This window comes from Aquarana catesbeiana, linkage group LG09 (genome assembly GCF_042186555.1).
Source record: "Aquarana catesbeiana isolate 2022-GZ linkage group LG09, ASM4218655v1, whole genome shotgun sequence".
In the NCBI taxonomy this organism is placed as follows: Eukaryota; Metazoa; Chordata; class Amphibia; order Anura; family Ranidae; genus Aquarana; species Aquarana catesbeiana.
The window spans coordinates 97156298-97172678 of NC_133332.1; the positions used below are offsets into that span (position 1 = coordinate 97156298).

General features: G+C 39.9%; 1 protein-coding gene across 8 annotated transcripts in view; it reads left to right on the forward strand.

The window, feature by feature from the left end:
- Window positions 1-16381, forward strand: part of LOC141107939 (leucine-rich repeat and fibronectin type III domain-containing protein 1-like protein) — a 920596-nt gene that overhangs the window by 570240 nt on the left and 333975 nt on the right. For all 8 annotated transcript variants that reach the window (XM_073599024.1, XM_073599022.1, XM_073599019.1 and 5 more), the window contains one exon: window positions 6380-6434. The gene's annotated coding sequence lies outside the window, so the exon portion shown is untranslated. The remainder of the gene's footprint in view (window positions 1-6379; window positions 6435-16381) is intronic.

Consider the following 16381-nt stretch of genomic DNA (forward strand, 5'->3'; position numbering starts at 1 on the left):
GAAGTGGGAGGAAATCTTATCAAAGTAAAAGACAATTCTCTCGTAAGCTGGGTATACACTTTGTTTTTTTTTTTTTTTTTTGTTCAGCCAGGTGATTGAATGAAAAAAAAAGACAGAACCCTGTATCAACACAACAATGTGATGCAGGATCTTTCCTGCTGCACTATTGTATTCTGACAGGGGAGACTCACCCCTTGCCAGAATACACTGATCAGTGCTTGCAGCCATTGAATGCTGGTTTTCCAGTAAGAGTGTTTGATGTTCTTTTGAACAGACAGCAGTAGACATACCGAAAGTTGGCTAGTGTACTGGGCTTTAAACAGATGTCATGGAATGGTTGTCACAATTAGAAGATTTCCTCTCATTGCCTGTTTGCTGGGTGACAGTAAATCACATTCTGGGTGACAATGGTCAGCAGTACAAATAGAGAGGGTGAATCTCCCCAGTAGGGGCACAGCTGGCAATAAAAGCCTGACCAAGCAAAATCTGGGATCTGTGGGATCATTCGGACCTGAATCCTGGTATTAGAATCTTTATCCCCCGCTGATGTACCACGCCTCTGAAATGACCTCTCATTGGATACCCATGTATCTACCTGATGGCTTATGTCTAGATTTTCGTTATATTGGTAGCGATGTGACTGCTTTTTTCAGATACGATATATGTTGTATACAAAACTTGAAAGTTTCTACACATGTTTTTGTATGGAAAATTTTTTCAATAAAAATCACAATTTATAAAAAAAAGCCTGATCGAGGTTCTAAATCCAACACGATCCAAACGTTGTCTTTAAATTTAGCTTTAGATGCACTTTATTAAATGTCTCATACCTTTACTGTAAAAGGAGATTGTTGTATTGTTAAAATTTGTAGCACAGTCCTTAAAATTCACAAAAAAGGCCTCGTCCTGCTTTCATCTGCACATGGATTGCCTTGTGAGAGTCTCTCTCTTTTAAAGGATTTTGTGTTCCTCACCACGCAGCACAATCACCAGATGCCGGCAAAACCTGTTAGCTATGCCTGTGCAATTCTTATCTTTCTAATACAATATAGTTGGGGTGGAGAAGTACGGTAGATTTTTAATGCGGTTTAATGAAAGAAAATGTGCAGATTTTCTCTTGCCCTATAATTTGTCTCTGTTAACAGCGTTTCTTTTTTATCCTGCCGTTCTGTGTGACCCAGGCCAGTTAAGCTGTGATCCTATTAAAATGTGTTTAGTTTCTGTGTGATCAGATAAGACTTCTTTTTTTTTTTTTCTGCGGTTACATGGGTACCCTTAGATTACAAAAAGCTTTATGAAACAAAAAAAAGAGGCCATTAAGGTTCACAAAATACCATTTTGCACTTTTATTTCGAAAAAAAAATAATAATTCAACCATTAAGGTATGTGATAAGGCCGGCCGAAAGCAACTCAACAGCTTTCCACTAGTGTGTTGTGAATTGAAGTGTGTATAACTTAATATTCAGACAAAAGTTGTGTGTTGTATTGTGTGTTAATGCATGCAGGTTTTTTCCGTGAAGGGCCCCAATGAGGCTCCATTCAAACTTGTAAGACCTCAAAGATGTGCAGACTTTGGGGTGCAACTTTGGTGCATATTTGATACAACTTTGACGCAACTTTGAATGGGTGCAACTTTGGTTTTGACCAGTGATGATGGAAAACTGTTGCACACAAGTTGCATTGTGTAACATTCAGGTACGATTTTCATGCAACTTTTGAGGGTTAACATTGAAGTCTATGCCCTCAAGTTGAATGTAAGTTGGCCCAAAGTAGTGCATGAACTACTTTGAATTTGCTGCAACTTTAAGTCGTGCATATATGAATGGGTATCATTGGAAAACATGGGGAACGACTTGTCATGAAACTTAGATGTCCAAAGTTGCACAACAAGTTGCACAAGTGTTATCAGAGCCTTAATTGACTTGTATGGAAAATGAAGGTCAACTAACTAAAATTGCAGGGGCTAGAATATCGATTACTAAAACCAGTGCTATTCCCATGCAGGTTCAATATAATACCCACTTCAAGCTCAGTAGAAACTAGTTTAAAGCCTAACTTCAGGTTTGCTATGACTCTAAATAGTTTGCTTGAACCAAGCTGGCCCACGCAATTTCCTTTACTAATAGATGCGCCTGCTGTTGGAGCTGTATAAACTATATGTAGTATTGGCGAAATACAGTATACGCTGCTATGTTCCAGCGGTGGGATAAGGACTTCCTGTCCCACTCCTGGAGTAAAATTGAGTCGGTTTGAGCACCATTTATAGGAAGCCTTGTATTTTATGACTGAATACAAGACTTAATCTGATTAGCTGATGTGGAAAGGTGGGCAGATTATGTTTCAATCTCCACCCCAGACAATCAGAGGAAGTATTGTTTTAATTGATCAAATACAAGGCTTCCTAAAAATGGCTGAGCAGTGCTCAGACCTACTTGATGGTAACAGAACAGAAAGCCCCCATCCCGCTGCAGGAACACAGTGCAGTATATTGTATGTACCTGATGCTAAATACAGTTTATACAGTACTATACTGACAGCAGGCACATCCATAAAGGTTGTTTGGGCCATCTTGTCCTTTTTTAGAAAAGAGAAAGCAAGGGACTCTCCAACATCAACAAAGAGGGAAAAAAGAAATGCTTTTCTTTCATAAAAGTAGAGAAAGTCTATAACCCAGATTTGTATTTCTGTCAGTGTCCCTGTTGCAGATTGAAATAGCTGTCAGCAGCACAGGAAGTGAAGGAAAATCTCTCTAATGAAGTCCCGGATAGCAGTAAAAACCTGACGGCAGGTAGAATCCTTCCCCACTCTGTCCACAAATACCAGAAAGAGTGCAACACTGCTCAGACTGTGGATAAAGATTTCCTTGTGGATGCTTGCCCCGGCTCACCACCATCAGTAGTAAATGAAGAAAAAGAAGATTGGTTGCACACCGTGGAAGGAAGAATATCTGTAGAATAAGTTACTTTATTGTCAAAGTGCCAAAGGACGTAGACAGGACGTTACAGGAACATTGGTAGACCAGTTTCACACGAATAACTTGTGCTTGTTCACAAGTACGAGCTATCCATGTGAAACCGGTCTACCAATGTTCCTGTAACGTCCTGTCTACGTCCTTTGGCACTTTGACAATAAAGTAACTAATCTACAGAAGTTCATCCTTCCATGGTGTGCGACCAATCTTCTTTTTCTTCAACAGCTATCCACAAATACATTGGCTTGTAAATGATCACCTTGTAAAACAACCCATTCAGTTTAAAATGGAAATGAAAGGCAAAACATTTGTGTATATTTATAAAAACACATAAATACCCCCCCCCCCCTTTTTTTTTGTATGTAATCACATTTACTCTGTTTTCAAGAGCTGGGGGAGGAGAAACAGCAGTACATTAATCTTCCCAGTTAAAAGCTATGTAGAGGGTGCATGTCAGGATAAGTCTGATCATTTGAGGAGAGCAGGGTGGGTTCCCAGCACAGCTAGATGAACTGACCACAGTGTGTTCTCCTGCTTAGCATGATCAGATTTAAATAGGAAAGCAGAGGAATACCAGGGATTTCACACAAAGGAAGCAATACAAAGAGAACAGGATACATTTTTATACAAATACATGGTACAGCAAGCACATATCAGGAATATGAAATATTGGGTTTACATTCTTTTTACCATACAGTTTAAATCATGCAATACCAGCTTGTTGTCAAAAGCATGAATTATGTTTTTAATATTTTTTTTTCTTCAAAGATTTTGCATATGACCTTTATTATAATATGGTTGCACCTTTCAAGTGAATATTATTGATAAATCCTTAAATTGCTGTAGGAGAAGACTGTTCGCTTACACATAGTAGAACATGTGCAATGTGAAGATTTGTTATGAAGAAAGGGCAGCGCGTGTTAGGCAGAGCAACCAAAACAATTTGTCGATTACCTCAACCTTTCCTGTTAATGAGGTGACATTAAAGTGTCTCAAAAGTGCAAAATTGATTTCAGTTCTGCTGCTCCAAGCTGGTGTCTTCACTTATTATTCTTGTACAGTAAAACTTTGGATTGCGAGTATAATTTGTTCCAGAAACATGCTTGTAATCCAAAGCACTTGTATATCAAAGCAAATTTCCCCATAAGAAATAATAGAAACTCAGATGATTCGTTCCACAACCATTTATTCATAACTCCTTCATAGTCCATATAAAAAGATTATAGCAATGTGACCAGGTTGTGTAACCATAAAATGTCCATCCACAAATGGCAGCCTCCACAAGGGGATTAGAAGCAAAATCCAGCAGGAGCTACAGAGTATAAAAGAGAAGAGAGGCGCCTTTAAGTGTAGCAATATGGTTACATTTAATGGAGGTACAACATTTAGCAACTCACATGGTTCATGATTAAAACAGGCACATCTAAGTATGCAGGCATCCGGGGTAAAGCTGTCCACATAGACCATCCCCCGCATCGCCGGCTCTCACCGCTGTCAGTCTGCAATCGTGACCTTGCAGTAGAGCGACATGAAAGCGACGCTTGAACCGCTCGTGGAGCGCAACGTGGAAGGATAGACATTGATGGCGGTGAGGAGGATGGTCTATGTGGACAGCTTTACCCCAGATGCCTGCATACTTAGATTTGCCTCTTTTAATCATCAACCATGTGAGTTGCTAAATGTTGTACCGTCATTAAATGTAACCATATGGCTACACTTAGAGGCGCCTCTCTCCTCTTTTATACTCAGCTGTGACGTGACGCTACTTGTACATCAAGTTGTTGCTTGTATATCAAGTTAAAATGTATTTAAAAACGTGCTAGTCTTGCAAAACGCTCTCAAACTAAGTTCTTCTCAAACCAAGGTTTTACTGTACTTCATTTATTCACTGCAACTTAGGTGAAACAAGGGCACTGATTGGCTGCCCCTGAGAACCTAGGGTCATGCATATTGCAACCCCACTTTTGCTCTGGAACTTTAGGTTTATTTGTGGATTTCATTAGATCATAAATGGAACAAATGTTGCTGTGGTGTTTCCATTGGTTAAAAGATGTCAGGTGGGAGGTTGACTTGAAGTAGTAAATTGTTGGCCCTGGAACCTTTGGTAGATATACTTGGGTACTAATTATTGTATTACTGGTAGTATCCCAATGGGGTATAAAGGTGATGAGTGGGCTGCTCTCATGAACCAAGGAACTGGAACCGTGGCCTTGGACTGTAGAAATGATGTTTGAGTGTTAAAATTGAAGCATCACACAAAGGTTTAGAGTCCGAAATGTTTTTTTTTTCCAAACATATGGTTAATGCTAAAGCCAACGTGTTTCAGGTACTGTACATTATCCCCTTCATCAGGGCTAAAATGTACTGTGAAAATTTAAAATCATAACATTATTGGAAATAAACTAGGTAGGAGGATGGTGACAGGGCCATCCATGGAGCGAATTTTGCCCAGTTCATTAGGAACTGACTGAAATTTGCATAGTATATGGCAAGTTTTCAAAGGAACAATGCTGGTGTTGGATTATTTCATGGCTTTTTAAAGCAGACATACAATATTTTGCAGTCATAGTTTGGTCACCATCATAGTTAATTTTGGCATGGAAAGCTTGTGCTTTTTATTTATTTATTTTTTTAGAATAGGTTCACACTGACAGTGGGATTGAAATTGTGTGAGTTCAACTGAACTGGCACGATTTCATACCCGCATGTCAGTCAAACTTCAGGGGCTATTTCAGAGACATCTGTGTGGGTTCCTGCACAGATGTCTATTTAAATCGCACCCTGAAGTCGCCAAAAGTAGTACAAAAACTACTTTTGGGAATCGGTGCGGCGCCGCAAAGTCGACGTTGCACCGATTCGGACGGTGCAATTGCCCGCAATAGCCGCCGATTTGGCATGTGACATGACATGTCAAATCACATGCCAAATCGCATCAGTGTGAACCTGGGTTAATCATTTATATTAAGATTTTCCAATATGAAGAGAACATTCAGGTATACACAAGGGATTACGGGACAGTACAAGTCATCATTACATAAGTGAGAAATGGTTACATAGCGCTCTCAAGCAACTTTGAAGACCAATGGTATACCAGACCATACAGCACTTCTCCCCTCTGTGTGTAGAATGCTGCCTTGTCTGTATTAGGAAGAGGAGAAAACACCCTGAAGCCTAATGCTAAGCTGTCGGATGTGCATGTTTTAGCGTAGAGGTCTTGTCATGTACTTTCAGATATCCTTGTATAGGAGAGAAAATTCATTATTGATTTCTCTGTGCAAATACATGAAATCATGTATTTACCGCTATGTGTACAGACTGCGGTTATTCTACATACTTGACCCTTTAATAGTTCAATATTATGATCAATACTCTATTCTTAGACTAAAATAGTCTTCTTCGTTCCACTAGGCACCGGTGCAGAGCTGCTCGAAGGGATCCGTGTTCAGAGGACTGTGTTATACAGGTGAGTGAGATGTACCTAATGGGCAAACAGGCTTGTGTTTTCAAGGAATTTTACAGTCTATTCTGGTGGGTTTATTTAGTCTTTAGTATGGCGTGGACAACAACATTTTAATGGGTTAGACCGTCTTTGGACCAAAGTGTAATAATGGCATGTTAATCCATCAGTCCTAGCATCAAAGTATATTAATCAATCCCTCCTGGGACTAGAGTGTACTAAGGACAGTGACATTATAATTGGTCAATCCTTCCTAGGACCAGAGTGTAATAATAACAGTGATGTGACCATGGGTTGGTCCCTCTTAGGATCAAAGTGTAATATAGTCAATAATGAGGCAGTGAAACAGTCCCTTCTAGGACAAAAGTGTACTAATAACAGTGGTATGATGGGTCAGTCCTTCTCTAGGACCAGAGTGTAATAATGACCATGACTCAGTAATAGATCAGTCCTTCCTACGGTCAAAATTTAGCAATGACATAATGGGTCAGTTCCTTCTAGGACCAGAGTGTAATAACAATATTGATGTAATAATTGGTCAGTTCCTCTTAGGACCAGAGCGTATTATTGCCAATGATATGATAATGGGTCAACCTTTTTTGGACCAAATTGTACGAAAAACTTTGGCATGATAATGGGTCGGTCCCTCTTGGAACCAGAGTGTAACAATGACAGTGACATGGTAATGGGTCAGTCCCACCTAGGACCAGACTATACTAATGACAGTAATGCGGTGATTGGTCAGTACCTCCTAGGACCAGGGTATACCCATGACAGTGACGTAATGGGTCAGACTTTTCTGGGACCAGTGTGTACTAGAGACAGTGAGATGATGATTGGTCAGTCCCTCCTAGGACGCGAGTGTACCAATGACAGTCACATAATGTGTCAGTCCCTCCAGACAATAAAAAAATATACATTGAATGTAGCTTTTTTCCACCACTGCCAAGTCACTCCCTTTTCCATAATATTATGCTGCCTGACTACGTCATACTTGTGCATCTTTCATTCTGATTGGTTATTATTGTACAAACCCGTCTTGTAGCCATTTCTTTCCCAACTGTTCTATATTCTTCTAGCTTGCAATATAAATTTGTTTTACATCAGTGTTAGATGAAGATGTTCTACTTTCTGAAATGTGTGTCACCCGAACACTGAACTCCTATTAATCTGTACTCAATGAACAGGATTCATTGACGTAGAGTGTAATAATGACAGTAATTTAATGACAACTCAATCCCTAGTTCAAGAGTGTATTAATGATGGTGACATTATAAGGTAAAGTCCTTCCTAGACCAATATGATCGAACATGAATATAAAGTATTTATTGGTTAGTCCTCCCTAGAACCAGTCCCTTAGAAGACAATAATAAACAAGGAACACAACATTGCAATTCCTGTTTATTTGTACTTTCTCCCAAAAGTCATCCAGGGGAAAGCCTTTGCAGGTACTGCATGTACCTGCAAAGGCTTTCCCCTGGATGACTTTTGAGAGAAATTACAAATAAACAGGAATTGCAATGGTGTGTTCCTTGTTTATTTGAATGTATTGGCGAATGATTGATGTGTCATTGACTGTTTGTGAAAATTTGGACCATAGGTCTCCATAATATTTTTATCCACATAGAAGCTAGGGAAGTCTGCTCTTCTAGTATGTTCAAGGCCTAGGAATCATATTGGTTATAATCTTGGATGCTTGATCAGTTGTTGATGCCATCCAAACCACGTATGGTGGAAGTAAATAGATAGAAGGTACAGCATTTTTGCAATAATGGCTTAATTTTCCATCTAACATGCTTTCAGTAAGAGAGGTCAACCTATCTATAGTTTAGCTTCAGTTATAGATGCCAGAGGGAGGATGATTTAAAGGACAGCATTTCAGACTTAAAGAAACTACAGCCAAATTTTTTTCTAGTTTTGAAGAGAGTAGGAAAGTGGTTGAAGTTCCTCTAGGTTTTTATTATGAGTCCATTGGGGACGTTTCACCTCAATGTGTCTCAGTGACACCCCTGTTAAACAAGGACAATAAATGAGGGGAACCTGGGTCACCAAGAAAGAAAGGCACACACCGCAATAAAAACCTAAACACAGTTATAACCTTTCTCCAATTTACCAAAATGTGGTGGTGTTGCTACATCTGTCCCCACTGGAGAAATTCTCCATTACTTCCTGACCCTTCACTCTTTTTAGCAAAAGTTAGACTTTAGAGGCTAACTCCATAATTTGCACCATGTTACATATTGCCATGGTGCAAATATTCCACGGCAGATGGACTTGTAGTTCTCATTGCAACACAAGTATGGTGATCTTAGCACTCTTAATCCATTGACACTGCCTCCCAGGTTCTAACTGAAAGTCCAAACCTCGGTACAGGCACAGAGCTGGAGGAAGAGTCTGCAAGAGCCTGGCATTGCGCACACCATCCCCTGATCCCGATTGCAGTGCTTTGCAGGTGGATTTACGAAAACAACAATAAATGCACATCATTTTTCCCTGAAAATATATTTGCTCTTATGTTTTGTAAAGGGTAAACTTTGCCTTTAAAGCTGAACACAAGTACACAAATAAGAGTGGATAACTCACTCTGCATCTCCTCTTTTTACATAGCAAGGCATTCTGTCATTGGAGGAGGAGAGATTGTAATGTTCACCTTCACCTCCTCCATTCACAGAACGCTGTGAAAGGAAAGCAAGATGTTTTCTGAATAGAGGAGGTGCAGTGCACGAGACCAGTTATCATTTGTGTACTCCAGCTGGAAATGTAGGTCTTAGCACCAGATGTTTGGCACTTACTAGACTGTACAGGCTAAATGAAGGTATTCATTTTCCAAACGTACCAGCCACAGGTGGCCCACACTTCATTAGTAGTAAATAATTTTTTACAGTGCATATGTACCAATTCAGCCCCTGAAACTCCTAAGAGGTCTTTAGGTGACTTAGCTCTGATGTACTGTACTTTTCCAGCATCTGCCATATCAGTCTTGGGTGGCCAGTGCATTTATTAGCTGGGAACAGATCTCCTTGAAAGGGTGAATCATATTGCAGAGCAAGCTACATTTTGGGAGTCTTTTATGTAGCAGATATTTATCTAAGGATATTTAAATCTGGAAAAAGGTCACATTTAGCATTTTCTGCTGAGTGTTTTCTCTACCGTTGTATCCTGGGATCTCATCCACTCTGCAGTTGTTTTCTGCGGATTTCCCGCTTTCATCTCTTCTGTGCTAATTTTAAGGTATTATTGTATCTGTATTATAGCTTTAACAACCATGGTGTATTGAGATAATAATGATGTCGGTCTGGTAGCTGCAGTTCCCTCATCTGTTACGTGCTTCTTATTCATGTCTCTTGGTATTTGCTGTATTGTAGGTCAATATGACATGAAATGGAATGCCTATGCATTACCATTAGGATTGCCACCTCGCCGGTGTAGCCTGGCTAGTAAAAATGAGGATTGTTGCCAAAGCTACTAATAGGAACGTGATCATAAGGCGTGTGTATATGTATATATATATCTATCTATATATATAGATAGATATATATATATCTATCTATATATATAGATAGATATATATCTATCTATATATATAGATAGATATATATATATACAGTATTTTTTTTTTAAATGTGCTATAACGATGAATTAATAAGGATCAAGGGCAACCTTTTTGTTTTACTTCATTTTACACTTACAGCATCAAAACCTAGTATGAGCCTGTAAACTATGACATGAGAAATGGGGTTTCTGTCATCCTACATTAAGTTCAGATAAGGTGTTGTGCTTGGCCCTTTATATATGCTTGCCATATGGGAGACATTGTAACCTAAAAGTGTATATCCATTGCACAAAAAAGTAATAAATTGCAGCTAACCAGTCCTTAGGTGGCTGCATTAGTTTTTTTTTTTTTTTTTTTCAAGCATATTTTAATTTAATTTCAACTGGGAATTTCCCAAGTAACACACTTCCAGGCCTAGGATGGACTCACTTATTCATCCTTCTATATATAGAAACAAAAATATGGTAGGATTACAGAACTCCTCCCATTTCCTATTCTCCATAACATAGAGAAGTGCTGTTCCGTAGGCCTCGGGGAACAATATTATTGAAGAGAGCCCAAGAAGTTATCAGTTCACTAGATTTTTTTTGGCAAGATCAATAGTATTTTTTTTCTATTTTTTTTTTTTTTTAACCCAAACAGCTATAACGGAATGCTTTTGTTACTACGGTATATAAAAGAAAAATTCACTAGTAAGGTTAAGGGCCAGTTGAAATGCAGTCGCTGATGTGTGGTGAGAAAGCTGCGGTGCTGATGCGTTGGAAACCCGTTCATCACACGGCAACCTTACTTTTAATTTTAATGAAATGACGAAAAGTGACATTTCATTCAGTTTTATTGGCAGAAGCACAGTGGATTACATTGCACCACGCTTTGCTGAAAAGAAGTACTGCATGATATACTTTTTACAGTGCACATCTCTCCATGGCAGTGGTGTGAACAGAGCTGATTGCAAACCCTGACATTGCCTTGTCTTACATTGGGACAGCACCAGGCAAGGCTGCCCAGTGCAGTCCCAATGGACCTGGTGTGAATTGGCCCTTACATTGGCCCTTACTATTTAAGGGACCCTGCCATGGGATAAGTACATGGGCTGCCACTGTGACCTGTGTTTTACCTGATTGTGTCATATTTCCAATACTCTTGAGTCCAAAGCTGCCCGTAAATGGATCAAAATTTTCCGGTTCAGTAGAGCCTGGACTAATTTTAATCCATCTATGGCCATTTCTGCTCAACAGTTGAACCAGACTGTTGGAAAACTTTTGATTGGCAGCTTGCAGCCACTGATCAGTGTATTCTGACAGTGGAACAGCCCCTGCTGTCAGATTACAATGACACAGCGGAGAGTATTTCTCCATCCACCTCACATGGGTGGATGTGGAAGTCCGTTTATTTATTTATTTTTTTAAACTGTCTAAGCCTAAGACCTAGAACAAGAACACAGTAAATAAGTGCAAGAAAGGCGTTAGGATTCCTTTTCTCTATACCTATTCTGGATCAGTGAGTCAGCAAGGATTGAAGTCAATTGAGCTGATTTACTGAAGGGTTTGAGACTGTTTACACAATAAATTGTGAATATTCACTTCAATTATCCAATCATGTGCAGATGAAATGCATAAATAGGAGTTTGCCTTTCACATTGTTGGATAATTGAAGTGATTCTTCACACGATTTATTGAGTGAACATTCTCAATTCCTTTAGTAAATCAGCCTCATGCGGCAGCATGACAACCAATCAATTAGCATTTTCTAGAGTGTTCAGCAATGTCAACCTCCATGATTATAGCATAACTGACTTCCTTTAAAGAGGCCCAGTCATTCTATTCAAACAAATTTATGAAGCACCACTTTAGAAAATTAAAATTTTAATACCCACCAAAAGCAACTATTGACTTCTCTCTTTGCTCTGAGTTATCGGCATTGCTTCTTCAGCATCTGTGTCTTTCCTCTGCCTGCTGTAGCCCCCCACCCAAACTGTATGCCAAGCCCCAGCTGAAGAGAAATGATGGCATCTGACACACCCAGAAGATCATAGCCTCTAATTCTGCAAGAGAGCAAAGGCTGGATTCATCGGAGGCACACCTACAACAGTGTGGGGGCCAGTGTCTACAGGTTTTGCATTCTCATAAATGTCTATGGTAATGCAACACCTGCATCTTTCCAAGTACTGTATCGGCATGTTGAACATAGTTGCCTTGTTCCAGCTTGGACCAATGTAACTATGCATATAACATACCTGGCCGATGCCACTGGAAGATGGATATCGCTGAAGTAGACACTGCCACTCCAGTGATCTCTGCTTGCTTCCAGGTTCCACGTCAAGGGGTTGATCCTCCTGCATTGTGGTTACAAGGGGGTGGCAACACAACACAAGAACCATTCATAGAATGCTTTTGCATTTTCTAAATGAATGCAAATCCTTCTCTGATTGGATGGGATGGAGAGGTGGGGCGGTAACATCACATTCTTCACTTCAACCAATCAGAGAACATGTTGCATTCATTCAGAGGTTGCAAAGCATCTTCTGAATGGTGACCGTTCTGAGGGGCCAACATCCTGTATTCACAATGTATCAAGCTAATTGCTCAGTACAGGACCCGGAAGCAAATGGAGATCACTGGAATAGCGGTGTCTACTTCAAAGATTTCTGGCTTCCAGGGCAATCAGCAATGTATGTTATAATACATAGTTGCATTGCTCCAAGCTGGACCAATGGTACTGTATAACATGCCGGGGCCTATCACTTACCCTTCGGAAGATTTACCCCCCTTCGTGACCAGGCCATTTTTTTGTTTTTGGCACTGCATTACTTTAACTGACAATTGCACGGTCATGCAACGCTGTGTATATATACATATAATACATTGATATCCTTTTTTTCCCACAAATAGAGCTTTCTTTGATCACCTCTGGGGTTTTTTTGTGCTATAAACAAGAAAAGACCGACAATTTTGAAAAACAAAACAATATTTTTTACTTTCTTTAAAACCTATTTTTTTTTTTAAAAATCTAATTTCTTTATAAACTTAGGCCAATATGTATTCTGCTACATGTTCTTTGTAAAAAAAAAAAAAAAACACTAAAAGTTATAGTTTATACTTTTAAACTATGCTGTATATATACTGGAATTTTTATTTATTTTTATACTAGTAATGGTGACAATCAGTGACTTATAGCAGGACTGCAATAGTATGGCGGGCAGTCTGACACTAGCTGACACTTTTGATACTTTGTGGGAACCAGTGACACTAATACAGCGATCAGCGCTAAAAATATGCACCGTACTAATTAAACTGAATTAATGACACTATTAAATATCTAGGGCAATCAAAAGGGTTAAATGTGTGCCTAGCCAGTGTTTTTGTGCTTACTATGTGCTGTTTTTACTAAGGGATGTGGTGGATTGTATTCCCTGCTTTGCAGGGAAACAAATCCAACACATCCCTGCTGACAGAACAGAGCTCTGCCTACTTTATATAAGCAGAGCTCTATTCTGTGTCTCTCCCCACCGATCAGCGGGCGCCGGCGGACATCCATTGGCCGGCACCTGCTGTGTCTAATCACAGCACAGCCACAGCGCACGCACACTGGAAGTGCCGGATCACGTACTAGGCACAGGAGAGCCACTCTGCCATCGGCATGTGGTTAAAGCAGATCAAAAAGAGGTCAAATCAACTGTATCTCAAATGCACTTGTCAAAGAATTCTGAATCATTGATGCCATCAACATTCGCACAGCAGTTTAGGGGCTTGCACCAACCAGAGCAGTGTATTCCTGCGGTGGGTACAACCAGCTGTATGCGATCAGCTGTGACCGCTCAGCCTTTACAAATCAATGACAGGATGAGAGGCTTCCCAGCTATTTGCATGTAACCTGTGGTCAGGGATAGATGAACTTCTCTGGACAGAAACTGTATCCAGAGTCGCTCATCTGTCCCTAATCTGTCCTCATCTGTAATTTACATGCAAACCGCCACTTACATTGTCAGTAAGTCATTTATTTGTACAGGCTTCTTATCTGAGGATTACCGCAAACACCTTGTGGTACCAGCCACAGCAGTGTACAGCCCTGAACTACCGCATGAATGAGCTCTTTTCCAAAGCAAAATATTTAATAGTAGTGACGGTGTAACTTTTAGGGCCCGTTCACACTAGAGCAGACTGGTGTTTTTCCGCACTGGAAGAATGCCAGTCACCACTAGGGAATATAGAAAACAATTGTTTTCTATGTGCCCTGTTCTCATTACAATGCATCCCAGAGGTGCAATAAGATGCGATATTAGCAGCATGTCTGCATAACATTGCACCTCATTGGATAGCAATGCATGTCACTGCACAGCAAGTGCAACACACTGCTGTACTATGCGGTGACATGAATGTGCGTTAAAATTTGCATTACTGCAATTCTTCCAAAAAAATGTTTTTTTTTCCAATAAAACGTGCATCACACCGCCCCCTGCCACATGTTACCGCAGCCCAAAATGGATTGCTTCCCACACACTAAATGACTCTGGTTTAGTGCGCGGACAAGTGCGAATGGGCCCTAAAGGAAACCTGGTGTGAGATAATTATAGAGACTTGCATAATTGAACAAAATGCTAGTTGCCTGGCTGTTGTGCTTTGAGACACTGACCAGCGAAAAGCATAATGATGAGGAACTGTGACGCTTTTCTGAAACATATTCAGTATTACTATTAATTTTAAAAAAGCCTTCTTCACCAATAGAACAACCAAATAAATAATGCATAAAAATCACACGCACAAATCATAAAGTACTAATCCAATCCCTGTAAAAGCGCTCTAGTTTTAATCAGTAATGTGCAAATCAATAACCACAAAGTGTAAAGTCCATTAATAGTCCATTAATCAGCAAAGTGTGAATCAATATCTTCAAAGTGGTCGATGAAGGTGAAATGTCCACATTCCCATTCTTCCAAACAAATGCTGTTTTCCTCCTGTGGACACCAAAGTGATAATAAGCTCACCTCCTAGTGTTGACCACTTAACTGAATAAGATGGTCAAGTAAAGTGGATGTTGCCATCCAACTCCGACTGCGCACAGGTACCACAGGGAAAATAAATGTCCCATTCTCCTTTCATATAACACTCTGCCCAACACATGAAGCAGGGAAAGCACAGAGGCTCATTACCCAAACAACCTTTATTTAAACATTGGATATAAGTAATCAAAACTCACTTATACCCTCCTGTACTTACACCCAGCACTAAGGATCAAAAAGTCCAAACTGGTGTAAGAGATCAGCAACGCTTCTAAAATCATGGTGTATGCATCCTCAACGTGCGTAATGGCATCACAGGGTTCTGATCGCCCAATGCATTTTGTTCGAATTACTTTATTTGGAGCGAAAACTTTCAGTATACATGTTCGGTTCTGTGACTCAAATAGACTTGACACCAGATGTAGCCAGGCAACAAACATTTTTAGAAGGAGACCAGCAGTGGCACCTTATGTATTTACTTGCCTACTTTTATTAACAAAAAGTCCAGTTCAGCACATAGGTTTTCCTCACAGGGGTTTTTCAGTTTTTCTCTTCCACAAAAGCAAACGTTAGCTTCCTGGTTTACACTTTAGCGCTGCTGCTCTGGGCTTAATTCTCAGGCCCTTGTCTGTCTCCTCCAGGCTTCTCACACAAACTCAGTGTATACAGCTAGCAGCTCCTGGTGCACTGGCTCCCACCGGTTTCCTAGGTGGAGCCCTTCTGACTCCCAGGAAGAGGCCTCCTATGTCTGCTGGGGTAGAGCCCTGAACCATAGTGACATCTCTAATAAAAACCCTGCACACACGTGCACAATCAGTGTGCCGGTTGTCTGCAAAGCCTGAGTTTAAGATTGGTGTCTCTACAGAATCTCTGGATTCCAGCTTCCAAACTAGGTTTTGCCACCTTCTCAGGAAACTGAAAATCTAGTTTCTTCTGCATGAGACGAGCACCCTGGAGCCCCTCATGCCTGGATGAGTGATATAAAACCCTTTTAACACAGTGGATCTTATCTATCTATCTATCTATCTATCTATCTATCTATCTATCTATCTATCTATCTATCTCTATGTGTATATATTTGTATGGACTGTTTCCTGGAAAAAAAAATGATATCAGATAATGGATGTGGAGGAGTATTTTAATAATGATCCAATCTGCCCACACAAGTGTAATATTTTACTTTTCTCTCATGAAGTCCAATTTTCACTGTCTTTTCAGTACAAATCCTTCCGTTTTTATCTTTCGAATGTCACATAATAATAGTGATTACGATTTCTCAATTAATATGATTGCGTTTTGAGAAAAGGTTGTTAGGTTGCTACCATTAGAAGAAAGTAGCGGACTGAAAAATAGTGCTGTTTATATAGCATTCCGTGACGTTCCTTGTTTTTATTTTCTAGT